The sequence below is a fragment of the Choloepus didactylus genome, chromosome 27 (genome assembly GCF_015220235.1).
Source record: "Choloepus didactylus isolate mChoDid1 chromosome 27, mChoDid1.pri, whole genome shotgun sequence".
Taxonomy (NCBI): domain Eukaryota; kingdom Metazoa; phylum Chordata; class Mammalia; order Pilosa; family Megalonychidae; genus Choloepus; species Choloepus didactylus.
In genome coordinates, this window is record NC_051333.1 from 626477 (window position 1) to 640426 (window position 13950).

Sequence of the window (13950 nt, forward strand, 5' to 3'; positions counted from 1 at the left end):
TGAGGGAAAGCTGCTGGGTGCTGGGTGCTGCTGACCGGGGTGCACCCCGTGAAGTCAGTGTTGTAGAAGCTTCTCTGTGCTGCAGGAGGGGAGAAGCCGTATGCGCTGCAGGACCTGGGCCCTGGGGAGATGCCTGCTGTCCGACAGCCAGGAACCGGAGAAGACCCCACACTGCCGGCCTGTGCTGGGGAAACCACGGGCACGACAGGGACACTTTGGGATGTCCACGACAGCCAACCACACAGATTTTTTTTTTCTCTATCCTCAAATTTGGTAACTTTCTTTCATTATGTTATCTCAAAAAACCCTGAACATCCATTGAACAACACAACAAATTTAAGGTAGATAATCTTTATGTAATTACTAATGAAACATTTATTTTATGCCTGCAAAATAAGATCAATTAGGGCAGTGAAAAAGTTTCTCTTAAACCATGAAGTGCATGGATATACATGTTAATAGGTGTCCCAGAAGAAGAGAAGGAAACGGGCAGAAAGAATCATGGACGAAGTAATCACTGACAATTTTCCATCCCTTACGAAATACATAAAATTACAGTTCCAAGAAGTGCAGAGTACCTCAAACAGAACTGATTGAAACAGACCTACCCCAAGACACCTACTAAACAGATTTTCAAATGTCAAAGAGAGTTCTGGAAGCAGCAAGAGAAAAGCAATCCATCACATACAAGAGAAGCTCATAAGACTAAGTGCGAATCTCAGCAGAAACCATGGAGGCGAGAAAGCAGTGGTGCTATATATTCAAGATACTGAAAGAGAAAAACTGTCAACCAAGAATCCTATATATGAAAAAACTGTCCTTCAAAAATGAGGGAGTTTAAAATATTTTCAGATAAACAGATACTGAAAGAGTTCGTGAACAGGAGACCCCTACAAAAAATGCTAAGGGAAGTGCTACAGACAAGGAAAAAGACAGGAGAGAGAGGTTTGGAGAAGAGTGTAGAAATGAAGATATCAGGAGCTAGAGAGAGGGTAGAGATTGGGCATTTGGTGCTGAAGGGGTAGACCCTTTAATATCAGCAGACATCAGGAGGCTGCTGCAGCGACCCCACGGTGGTTGTCTGGCCTTTGGCCATCTTCACGTAGCCCACTATGTCCCATCTGCCCCAGCCGTTCCTGTCCAGCCAGGATTCGCTGCCATCTGCAGCTGCTGCCTCAAAGCCACGGCCAGGTCTGCTGCTGCGCTCTGCTCACGTGAGTGCGTGACGTGTCCACTGGGAAGGTGGCTTGGCTGCCATGAGTACAGCAGAGATGGGACCTGGCAGCCACTGCCTTCCTTAGTGCCTTCTCCCATGAAGGGATGTCCGCGAAGCCAGTCCATTGGCCACGCAATCCTCAGGCTTGTCCTTTCCTGTATATAGACAGGAGTCCTCCGAATCAGACTCGTTGTCTTGCACGTTCTGGAGGGCACCGTCCACTGGGCCACTGTGGCTGCTTCGTCACCTTCTGCCCAGGGGCAGTCCACCCAGTTGTGCTCAGTGAGTGAGTCAAATTTGCCAGTTTTGCAGAACATTTGTCCTTCAAGGGCACCAGTTGCACTGGGAGCCCTACGAGAACCACACTGACCCTGCTTCATAGGAGTCACAGAACTTTTCTTGCACCAATCTGCAGATTTGGGGACGCCAAGAAAGAGGTTCATGGAACGTCTCCCTCTTCTTGTGTTGTTGGTTTAGAAAGCCATTCATCACCTTCCTGAATTCTTCATCGGCCATGTCGCCAAAGGCGTTCATTCCCGTTGGGAAGCTGTTCTCCTCGGCTGTATTCCCAGCTGTGCCGCGCCATCGTCTCCTCTCCCCCGGCTTTCTTCCTGCAGCCCATGTGGTCAGTGGGGCATTGCCTTCCTGGAAACTTGGATCCAATTTTGGAGCAGCTGATGCTGTTCCCAAGCAGAGGGTGGTCCGCAAGGGGGGCGGGTTCACGTTTCAAAACCGCCCCCTCTAGGCCCCGCCCTCCGGCCCCCGGCCCCAGCCTGGGGCGCTCACCTGGGGCGCTCACCTGGGGCGCTCACCTGGGGCGGCCGCGCAGGCGCACTCGGCACACGCAGGTCCCTGGGGCGCGGAGGTCCGTGGCTGCGGCTTCGTTCTAGTCTTACTCTGTTTCTCCCATCGCTGCGATGGTTCGTTATCAAACCGAACAATAGTAATAACAACAACAATAAAATGGAATTTAAAGTTCTCACCAGGCAGCCTGAGGAGGTCCGTCCCGCGCCGCCCCTCTTGGATCTAGTTCTAGGCCGTGTCTTCACTCCACCATTGGCCCGTCAGATTTCTCTTTCCTTTCTTAGTGGTCTTTCAGAAATGATAAATCTTCTGTGAAAATCTGGACCATGTCCGCGTGAGCCGGGCCGACCCCGCACCGCGGAGTGGCCGGGGCTGCAGGGGAGACCGGGGCTGCAGGGGCGCCCGGGCCCGGGGAGGCCCTTCCCGCCGCCTCCGGCCTCCGCGCACAGCAGGGGGCGGGCGCCCCGGGACCCCCGCCCGCCCCAGCCCCGGGCGAGCAGCGCAGCGCTCGGTGTGTGCAACGCAGCGAGAACAGCTGCCACAGCGGCGCAAAAGGGAAAAAGGTGTTTAGTTCAGCGAGTGCTGAGAGGCCGAGCCTGTGACGCGCACACAGTTAGCAGCGGGCGACTGCGCAGGTTGTTGGGGTGTCACGCGGGCGTTCTTGCACGATGAGACCAGCATTGTCTGCAGACATGTTTGGTTTCTGCTTATTCCCGTGCAGTAAACGCTGCTCACATCCGTGTCCGAGGCGGGAACGCGGGCGGCGGCTCTTCGCGCAGGCCCCGGAGGGGTGCGGGGCGCACCGGGGGCTGCGGGAGGCGCTGGCTGCGGGCTCGGCTCCCGCCTTTATCCCGACCCGCAGGGAGCGGGAGGGTTTCCCGCGGACACCGGGGCGCGGCAGCGTCACCCCACAGGCGGGGAAAGCAGACGCGGCGAGGGCCCGGGCCAGTCACGCGCCCGGAGCGCAGGGGCCGCGCCGCGCACCCCGAGCCCCAAAGGGGGCGTCCCCGCCGAGCCCGGCAGGCTGCGGGGCGCCAAGCACAGCGTCCTCTATGCCGCTACACAAGTGTAGGGAATTGGATAACTCTATGCATTCTGCACCCCGAATGTTTTACAAACATCTTGAAATTTCCTGGGCACTGTAAAAAACTCCATATTGAAACTTTATCTACATGACTTTTTGTATGTATAGTCAAGATACAACTGCTCTTACAATTAAATTTCAGCAACTGTTATACTATGATCTGTTACACTGAATCCTAGAAATTAATAATTGATTTGATTAGTATTGTCTGATCGTTTACTGGACATTTTTGGTTTGTGATTATTGCCTTGTAGTAAATGCTGCTCAGATTCATTTCCAACCTTATTTGCGCTTTCAGAAAACATTAGCAACACTGCTGAGGTTGTCACTGACCAAGATGGAGGAATGTCCCTTCAGCCCAACTGGCCTTGCACTGGCTTCTCCCTGCCTCCAGGCCACGGTCCTCTCTCAACCCGGGTCCCAACCAACTCTCCAGGCCCGCAGAGGCGCCGAACAGTTAGTTCCTTATCTCCCTCTTCCTTTCTCCCTCTTTTTTCTCTCCCCTTAGGAGCTCCAGGTGGCCTAATTGCAGCAAAAGAAAACAGTCCAACAAAATGGTCCTAATTGCACCCTCAGGAAAGCCTCCTCCAGCTTAGCGATCCGCCATCCAGGGCTTTTCCACCGACCCACCCAGTGCTTAGAGAGCTTGCTGTCCTTTGTTTCAACAGAATTGAGTTCAGACTCGGTTTCTGCTCTCTCCCCACTGCTGCAGCAGCCCTTGAATAAAGTCGTCCTTGCTTAACGTCCAGTGCAATTTTTTTTGACATTATGTTTAGCATAAGCCCATCCGGCCACCTCATGAGCAGCACACATTTCCAGCACGCAGCTAACCAAGGTGCTGCCATGGCCAGGCCAAGCGAGCCCACACTTACGTCCGCCCAACAACTGGGTGGCCAGTCCTAGGGGAAGCCTGTGGCGTTCCACACCCCAGGGTGCTGCACGTGTGCGATTTCCCAGTGTGCCACTCGTGGGCACCAGGCATTGTACGCTGGGCCTCATATACTGCAGTGGTGTCGCTGCCAAGTAACATTACGGTTCAGGCTCGAGTCCCATCCTCAGAGTCAACGCACACTATGTGGTTACAGCAGCCGTTAGGAACCTCTGCCAGTGTGTTCATGTTTTCCATATGGAGGGAGAAGCTCTCCAAGGTTGGGGCATGCCCTACAAGGAGCCCTTGAGCTTCAAAAGATGTTTCCACGTCCGGAGCTGTTGCCTGTACTCGTCTGTGGAGTGATTTCTGTGCAGACTGGGCCACACATCCCGTAGGCTGGTGCGGTCCCCCCCGCTCATAGGTTGGCTGGAACAATGAGGCAAGACTGCCCACCACTCTGATTCAAACGCTGACAGAGCCAGCAGTTGGTCTGGCTGGTAGCTCTAGCAAGAGCCTGTATCATCAGGGTCCATGGGCTCCAGGCTCTCCATCACTGTCCGACAGCGTGGGGAGAGAAAGAGACAACATTTCAGCTCGACCCCATACCTCCCGGGGGCAAAGATGCTCTTGCCCAACTCCAGGTGAGGATTGCCCAGCTGTGGCCACCCAGGCTGTCTGTTCAAGCCCCGAGGCCACGACTTCTGTGGGACCCATTGCCACTCTTGTTTAACCCAGACTTTTCAGCCCCAGTCATCCAGTCAAGGGAGGGGAGTCACGTCCTGAACAAATGTGACAGCCTAAGATGTCACCTGCCTGGTGCTGAAGGGTGGGAATCCCAGACGTTACCAGAGGAGCCCTAGTGCTCGCTGTTCTGTCACCCCTTTCTCCATTCCGTGGCGTCCCATGAGAGGGACGCGTCACCTCCAGTTGGACCCGGGGGCCCTTGTGGTAATTCTACTGCAGTTCAGACACCAACCACCCATGGAGGGGGCGTCAGTGGGAAAAAGGAAAAGCGCGTTGGGTGCACTGAGCTCGGGATTCCTCGGCTGCAGCCTAATCAGGCAGCTGCTGCTTGCTCATCCCCCCAAGCTCAGTGTTTCCCGACATGCGCTGCAGGCCATGGCCTTTCTGCTGGAGAGCAGTGTCTACTGTCCAACAGCGTTAGCCAGATGCGGTGCCACCCGGTAAACTCTCCGGCCTTATAATCTCTGTGTGGGTTGTCAGAATTCTCTTCCAACCTTCTATTGCCCTGTGTGCCTAGGGTGACAGGAAGCATGGATGGTCCCTCTTCTTCCGTGGGGGTCCAGTCGGCTACCTGTGTGTTTTCAAGGCTGCAGCGGTGGTCCTGGGAGCCAGGTGACTCGGGATTCTGTTTCGTGTCTGGAGTATGTAGTGAGACGCCCCTGGAAACTGACCAGGGTTCGTGTGGGGCCTGCGCCCCAGCTGATGTGGCCCAGCTCACCACGATGCACAGCCTGGGCTCGTTGGAAGGAGTCACATGACGGGCTTCTGCTTCCTTTGGGGTGTGGCCTCGTGATTCGGCCGCTCTTGCCTCTGAGGGGGGCTTCTGGGTCCCATTTGGTGGTGGATCCAGTGGGCAATTGTGGTGACATGTTGGGCACACATCTGGTCAGCAGGAGAATTCCATTCATGTTCTGCCTCAAATGGCCCTTTGCCTTGGGCCTCAACATGAATAGATCTTCCCAGCTTGCACACTGTTGCCACAGACCTGTCCCCATGCAGGAGCCTCTCATAGTCCCAGCATTGATTTGCCAGTCACCAGACCATATGGCTGCTCCGTTTGCAACAACCCGTGAGTCCACAGATATGTAGCAGGAAGTTATGGCTGGAGGGGCTGCCCAGCCGTCACACCGCACGCTCAGCCCGTTAGGCAGGAGGCCCTCATCCAGGCCCAGTCGGTGGCCATCCTCGGGATGGATGGCCGCAGCAGCCCCTGGACGATATCAGCCTTGAGTTTTGCAGATCCAGCTGTGAGCCACGTCATATCGCCAGTTGGAATATCTTTGAACCACATGTAGCCAAGGGAGGGGCAGGAGCAGCCCCTGTGGCCTGTCCGGCCCCGTGCAGCACAGCAGCTATTGCTTATGGAGTAGGTTGACCCCTGAGGCCCTGGTCAGACTCGGTCTTGGATATACCATTTCCATTTACTGCTGGAGCTTCACCGAGGCTGTCCCACTTTATTAGTAGGATTAGTGGTACCCACGTGGGGATGGTGGATCTGGTCTTAGAGTCACATCAGGGCTCAAATGCTTGGTCTCCACTAAGACGCAATAATAGGCTAAAAACTGCTGTTTGAAGGGGGTGCACTAGTGGCTGCCTCGGGTGTGTACTGGTGCACCCCCACGGCAGTTTCCGGGTACAGGCTCCTGTCCACATGGGTGGGAGTCACCGAGATTTGTAGCTCCACAGAGTGCAGGGCTCCCCTGGCCTAGCGGCAGAGCTGGCATTGCTGCACATTGCCTCTAGAGCTTGCTGTTGTTGGGGGCCCCATTCAACGGTGGCGACCTTGTGGGTGACCTTTACTAGGCGCCAAGAGTGCCCAGAGGTGCACACGAGGTCCCCAGCGCCGAGCAGGCCGAGCAGCTGCTGGGCCGCTCTTGGTAGTGGGAGCTGCTAGTGACGATAACTTGTGCTTGACTCTGTCTGGTGTGCTCCTCTGGCTCCTGGCCCAAGTGTCCCTTAGCAAGTGTCCCTCTTGGGCTCCCAGACCTTGTCAGCATTGATTGCCCGACTCAGTTGTGATAACATCTGTGACTTTTGGTCAGGCCTGCTCAGCCAGTCCCCTGGTGGAGCCACTCCAGTGCCACCCACTCCGGTACAGGTGTGGGGTCCCCAACAGAAGCACAACGCACACAGCTTTGCACTAACGGTGCTTTAGTCACACAGACGAGAGAGAGAGACAAGGACAGCGTCACTAACGGGTGTCGGTTCCCATCGGCAGCGGGTCTCAATCCGTGGCCACACAGGGAGACGTTCTTCGTGCAGCCCCCTCTCTGGCGTGTGTGGGCTGCAGTGGAGGAACCCTGTTCCCTCCCCACTGGGGTGAAGCTGGACGTCCCAAAACATGCCCACCAGAATCAGACCACATCCAGCAAGGGTTTCCACATGCTCAGGACAAAAAGGAAAGGAATGTCCTGGCAGCCCCTCGTCTACTAGAGGATCGTCTTGTACCCCACGAGGCCCACACACCAGCCTCAGCGCAGGATGCGTTCGTGGGTCCCCGGGAAGGGCAGTGACCTGTGCCGGGACCGTCTTCTGCTACAGACTCACAGGTTTACACACACGTCAAAGCTTATCAGATGTTACACTTGATAGGTGTGCAGTTTATTGAATGTCAACTGTACCTTAATAAAACTTCAAAAATGATTCAAAACAAACACAGAGTTCTCCCACTCTTCAGAAATTCAGGTTTGGCAACGCTAGTCACTCCATCATCTCTCCTCATGCCCTGCAAGGGGGAACCTCTCCGCAGGGGCAGCAAACACTGGCCAACAATGAAGGCTGTTTCCACCTGAGTCGACAGGAAGTCAAGCTTGTCACAAAAGCCACGTCTATCCTTCTCCCTATCCTTGTTTTCCTGCGTTTGCAGCAATGGCCTTGAGGAGAACAACTCAGAGAAGTGCCAGGAACCCACAACAATTTTATTTCCTCTGACAATGGCCTAAATTACACAAGACACACAGGTCCAGAGGTCCTGAGACTTTCTGTACTCGCTGGTCCCACACAGCCGTGGTCACTGGTGCTTTCCCTGCTCTCCCGGGAATCCACCGCCCGCACCTCTGCCCTTGCTCATCGTGTCGTTTCATCCCCGTTGAGGGGAGACGGCCGACGTCCCACTTGTACCCCTGTGGCCAGGGGGAGGTCAGCGCCTCAGTGAGCGCAGTGAGCTCGTTCCTGGCTGGAACATTCCGTCTACTTTGCTGCAGTCTCCTCCACTCCCTATTATTCTAGTGCTTCTGTAGCTATCTGGGTTCCCCTGGGCCCTGGGCGATCACAGGCATCCATGTGAGACCAACAATGTCCCTAAACAGGTCACAATAAGGTGCAAGTTTCCACCAGGGCTCAGTTTGGGTCCTCTGGACTGAACCTGGATCAGGCCCCTGCCCTCAGGATTCGGAGAGAAGGGAATGAGGACCCACTAAGGGTGCAGGCTATTCACGGTGTCCTCCAGTGGGTACCAGAGCACAGCTGGTTCCTGAGCACGGTGGGTGGCGGTGCAAGCCCGCTGCGTGGCTCTGCCGGGTGGCAGAGGTGAAATGGCTAATGCCGTAGACACCGGCAGTGACATGACTCTGACGAGGGCACTGGGCAGATTAGAAGATGCACTGCAGCTCCCTAAAGCTTCCCACACATCCGGAAGTCACGTGGAACCTGCTGCTATGTGCGTAAGGTTTCAAGGTTCCCTTCAGGTAGGCGGCTGTCTCAGAACCTCCCAGGAGCGTCATCACACTGACGAAAACAATAGCACACTCCCTGCATGTCTAAGATGTGCACCCTCTCCAGTTTGAACTCTCTGATGCATTATGAGTTTCAAACTTTGGATAAAGATCTCCCACATTTGTTGCACTCATAAGATTTTGTTCCACTGTGAACTCTCCAGTGTCAAATAACGTCAGCTTTACAGCTAAAGGATTTCCTACACGCATTGCAGTCCTAAGGCCTTTAACAAATCTGAACTCGGGTGCTGAATGAGCCCCGAGCACTGGCTAAAGGACTCCCCACGTTTGTCACACCCTTAAGACCATGTCCCAGTGTAGACTCTACAGGGCTGGCTGAAGTCAGGGTTATAATGAAATGTTTTCTCACATTCAAAGAACTCATAAGGTTTACCCAGTGTGAACTCTCCAGTGCCGAATGACTGGATTTGCTTTGCCGCTAAAGGATTCCCTTAGTCGGTGCACTCAGAAGGCTTTTCCTCAGTGTGAACTCTCTGGTGTTGAATGAGTTTGGAGCTATAGGTAAAGGATTTCCCACATTTGCCGCATCTGTAAGGCTTTGTACCAGTGTGAATTCCCGGATGTTTAATAAGACCAGAGATTGGCTAAAGCATTTCCCACATTCACAACACTCACGCTGTCTTTCTCTAGTGTGAGTTTTCTAGTGCTGAGTAAGTCTATATTTGCAGCCAAAGGCTCTTCTATATTTGTTACACTCAAAGATTCCTTCTCCAGAGCAGACTCTCTGGTGGTGAACACGTGCATGTTTGTGGCTGAATTCTTTCCTGCATTTGCCACACTTGTAATGACTCTTTCCACTGTCCACGGCCTCCCCGCACGCGAGTACACGGCCTCCCCAACCTCTGTACGGGGGAAGGTCTTTCCTGACACATGGACTCTGCAGCTCTTCACAAATGGGGCCCCGTTCATGCCCCTTTTGAAGGGTTTCTCCCCACTGCAACGCTTCTTTCGCTGGCGAAGGTTTGTCCTGAGTCAGAAGACTCACATATGCCAAGTATGGTTTCTGCCCAGGGTTTGCTGCTTGGATTTCAGCTTGGTGTAAAATGTCTTCCAGCACTGAGACTCACAGTCCATGGGGTTGAGACTTCTGGGCCGATGGGTCTGGCTTTGAAGTCCTGCCCTATAGTGGTCCTTCTACAGAATCACGCTGTGCAGAAATTACCTCCTTCTCTGTTCCATGCCAACAACCTGAAACCAAAGAAATGCAGACAAAATGCACATTGACATTGGTGGGAGGGGCAGCCCCATCACAGATGCGTCCAGACACACCAAGGAATGCGTCTATGGGATTGTTTTCAGGATGAGGGGCTGAAGGTAGGTTGAAGACGGTCTGCTTTGCAGTCCTGGGCCTCTAAATCTCACAGAATGGGGGAGCCCAAAGAAGATGACGGATGCAGAGATGGGTTGCAGCGGAGGGTAGAGAGGAAGGGTCTCTAATCGTTTCTTTGCCAAAGCCTTTGGGAGGAGATTGGCTGCTGGCGACAAGCGCACGTGATGCTGAAGACTGTGTACAGGTTCAGGAAACATTTGCAGATGAGCAACTGTGTTCAGTGACCATCAACAGGGCATGAGCACACCTCGCGTCACGTTGCGTGGCCAACATTGGGGAACACTGAAGAGGGAGCAGAGGCACAAAACCTGGGTGATGTGTGGAAGCCAGAAAGGTGGGTGCAGCCAGGGGATGGAAGTAACAGTAGAAACGATGGTTCAGAAGAGTTCCAAGAATAAAAAGACAGAAATGAGGTGTGCCAGTGGCATTTGCACCAAAACACCAGTGGACACAGGACAGGTTCCCGGTATGATATGAAAAGAGCCCTGATGCTGCCAGTCTGAGGCCATCTTGCCACCTCCACCCTGCAAAGCACCCAGAGGTCTTTTCTCACCACAGCTGAGAAACTACATAGGACCTGCTGGTGCAAGTCCCAAAGGAAAGAAAGGACAAGTGGTGGGCATCACTGGCCCACAGCAAGTCACCAAACAGATCACAGGAATGAAACTTGAGTTGTGGCCATGTCAATGCCTGCAATTGCTTGCACAAGCAGGATGAGGGGATGTGAGCTCGAGACGGGGGGCAGCACCTGGGCACAAAGGTGCGGTGGTTCTGGGCACAGCCCCCCTACAGGGAGAGGTGGGATGCACTAAGCTGCCTGCAAAACTCCTGACTCCCAGGTCCTTCCCTTCAAGGAGCAGAAGAGCAGGTGCTGGGGCAGCCTGGGGAGAGCACTGCTCGGCCGGTGGTCACAGCTCAGCCCGACACCCACAGCCCCTGGGGCAGGAGACTGGGGAAGGGAGCAGTGCCCATCATCGGGGCTTGGAAAGAACTAGGGAAAAGGGGAAAGTCAGAAGCCATTCCAAAACATTGTGGTGACTTTCCATAGCACACTACATAATTTAACTTGTATGCTCAGTTTATTCAAACACCATAATTACATGGAACTTAGAATAGGAAGTGAGATCTGGTTGGTTTGTACAGGTTAGTGTGAAACCCTGATACCTCCCAAAGTAATCTGGGCAGAGAATAAAAATGTATTTGCAGGGCCCCCCTGAGGAACTGGAAGGAAATGCAGAAATATTAAACTTCCCCACCTGGGGAATTACTGATACTCTTGCAAGCATTGGGGTCTACCAATTTAGTAGGCTGAGCCCTAGATCTTGGGGCTTGCCCTTATGAAGCTCGTTACTGCAAAGGAGAGGCTAAGCCTACTCATAGTGGTGCCTAAGAGTCTCCCCCAGAGAACCTCTTTTGTTGCTCAGATGTGGCCTCTCTCCCTAAGCCCACTCAGCAGATAAACCCACTGCTCTCCCGCCTATGTGCGTCCTGACTCCCATAGTGTGACTCTCCCTGGCCATGCAGCACATGACTGCTGGGGATGAGCCTGGACCCGACACTGTGGAACTGACCAAAAGGGGGAAGCAAAATGAAACAAAATAATGTTTCAGTGGCTGAGAGATTTCAAAAGGAGTCAAGAGGTCATTCTGGAGGTTATTCTTATGCATTATATAGATATCCCTTTGTAGTTTTTAGTGTACTGGAATAGCTAGAAGGAAATACCTGAAACTGTCCAAAGGCAACCCAGTAGCCTTGACTCCTGAAGACGACTGTATAACAACGTAGCTTACGTGTTGTGACTGTGTGATTATGAAAACCTTGTGGCTTGCACTCCCGTTACCCAGTGTACGGACAGATGAGTAGAAAAATGGGGTCAAAACTTAATTGAAAAACAGGGTGGGATGGGGTGGTGGCGAGATGTTTTAGGTGATCTTTTTTACTTTTATTTTTATTTTTGGAGTAATGAAAATGTACAAAAATTGATTGTGGTGATAAAGCACAACTATATAACGGTACTGTAAACAATCGATTGTACACTGTGGATGATGGTGTGTTATGTCAATATATCTCAATAAAACTGAATTAAAAAAACAATAAACAAAACCAAAAAATGTTGTGGGGGATGGGAAGGCCTTATCCAGAGAGGCTGAAAGGGCCGAATTCTCCAGCATCACGTCGCAGCGCGGGAGCCTCTGGGCCTCAACAAGGAGCCGCCGCTCCTCGATGCCACACAGCCCTGCCGTGCTGGGGACAGTTCATTCCATGATTAGATTTTCTCCCAGGACCCCACATTGTCCTCTCCCTACAGATTAATCCTCTGCTCACCTTCCTCCCTGTTCCCCACCTCGGAGGAGACACCGAGCCCTGGGGCCACTGCTGCCCCTGCCCTCGTGTCGCGCTGACGACCGAGCCGGCCCACAGCTACACCAGGCAGACGCGTGCCAGGCCCCTCCCCCGTGTCAGGCAAGCTCCTTGGGGTCCTCCAGGTCACGTCTCCCTGACACAACCAAAATGGTCGCACCCCTTCCCCTAGGCGGGAGCCACCAGGTCACACTCGCTGTCCGTGTGCACCTCGGTCTTTGAACCACACACCCTGATTCGCCCACTTGTGCTGCACTTGCTGCCCCTCGCCAGGCACAACCTTCCTCTCCCCACCGAACCCTCATTCAAGGCCAGCCCCGGGCCCTCCGCCCTCCCAGATGGCCCGTGCGCCCCTGAACTGAGCCAGCAGCCTGACTGAGACACCCCAGGCCACACCAAGGGCCACAAAGTCGTGGGGAGTCCCCAGGATGTGAACTAGCAGCAGCCACACCCTCACTTCATCTTGCCCCAATTACTTCTAGCTCCACGTCTGTCACACGCCCCTCAGAACCTGTCAGATCACGCGTCCCACACCCTTCCCACAGCCACCTCACGCCCTCACCTTGGTTGTGAGCCCAGCACCCTCCACCAGGGACCCACGGAGGAGCCCCTGTCCTCACCTCATCGTCCCTTCCCGGGCTGCTGTTAGCATCACCATCACGACCAGGATCTCCTACTGGGACCTCCTGCTCTACCTGGTCCACACACTCGCCACCACCCCTGGGGAGGTCTCCACCTCGAACCAACTCCAGAATTCCAGACCTGTGTGTCAGCCTCTCACGTAAATCCTCCCTCAGTTCTCGGAAATAGCTCATATTCTTAACATGGCCCAAAACAAATCTCCGGACGTCCCCAAGGAAAAGTGCTCCTACTACAGACTTCCCCACCTCTGGTGGAGCCTCCGTCCCTTCTGCTGCCGGGCCCAGGCGTCTGGAGGCATCCCTGACCCCTCCCTGTCTAACGCGCCACGTCCGCAAACCTGGGCAGCCAGACTCGGAGAGCGGATCAGGATCCAGCCTCTTCCCCACCACCTGCTCGGTAAACTGGTCCAATCTCCACCGACACTCACGTGGGCTGAGCGGGGCCTCCTCCCAGACTTCCCCCCACCGCTTCCCACCCACATTCTGTTCTCCATCCAGCAGCCTCAGGAAGCCTGATGAGACCCGGTCAGATCACCTCCCTCCTCTGCTCCGAACCTCCCAGTGCTCTGTGATATCCAGAAAACACGCAGACTTCCCAGGGAGCTCCCCCAGGCCCGGCTTCCACGCTTCTCTCTGTGTTCCCAAGAGAAAGAAAGGAGTCCTGGGTTCCGTAAATGCTCCAGCTCAGCCTCACCAACGAGCGTCTGCACACACCAGTACCCGAGTTTGGGACAACCTTCCACACCTCCCTGCGCTGGCTGCCGGGAGTAGAAACCGCATCACATCAGCCAGGGCCTGACTCGGGACCCGGGGCTCGGGGTCAGTTCAGGGTCCCCAGTCCCAAGTCAAGCAAAGAGCCCCAGGACTCTACAGTTACAGAGGCCAGACGGGGGTGGGGGATTGGGGCTGGTCTGGCACCGGACACCCTCCTTTCATCTAAGTGGGCTCTGCAGTGTTTCTGCACGCACGGGAACCCGTGGGAAGGGAGGTCAGGGGAGCCTGAGATGACACCCCGAGCCCCAGCCCCACCCTGGAGCAGGATGACCTCAGGATGATTGTCATTTCTTGGCCTCGGTCCTCAGCACTGTCACTTTTTTTCGTTTTTAATTCAATTTTATTGAGATATATTCACATACCATACAATCATCCAAAGTATACAATCAGC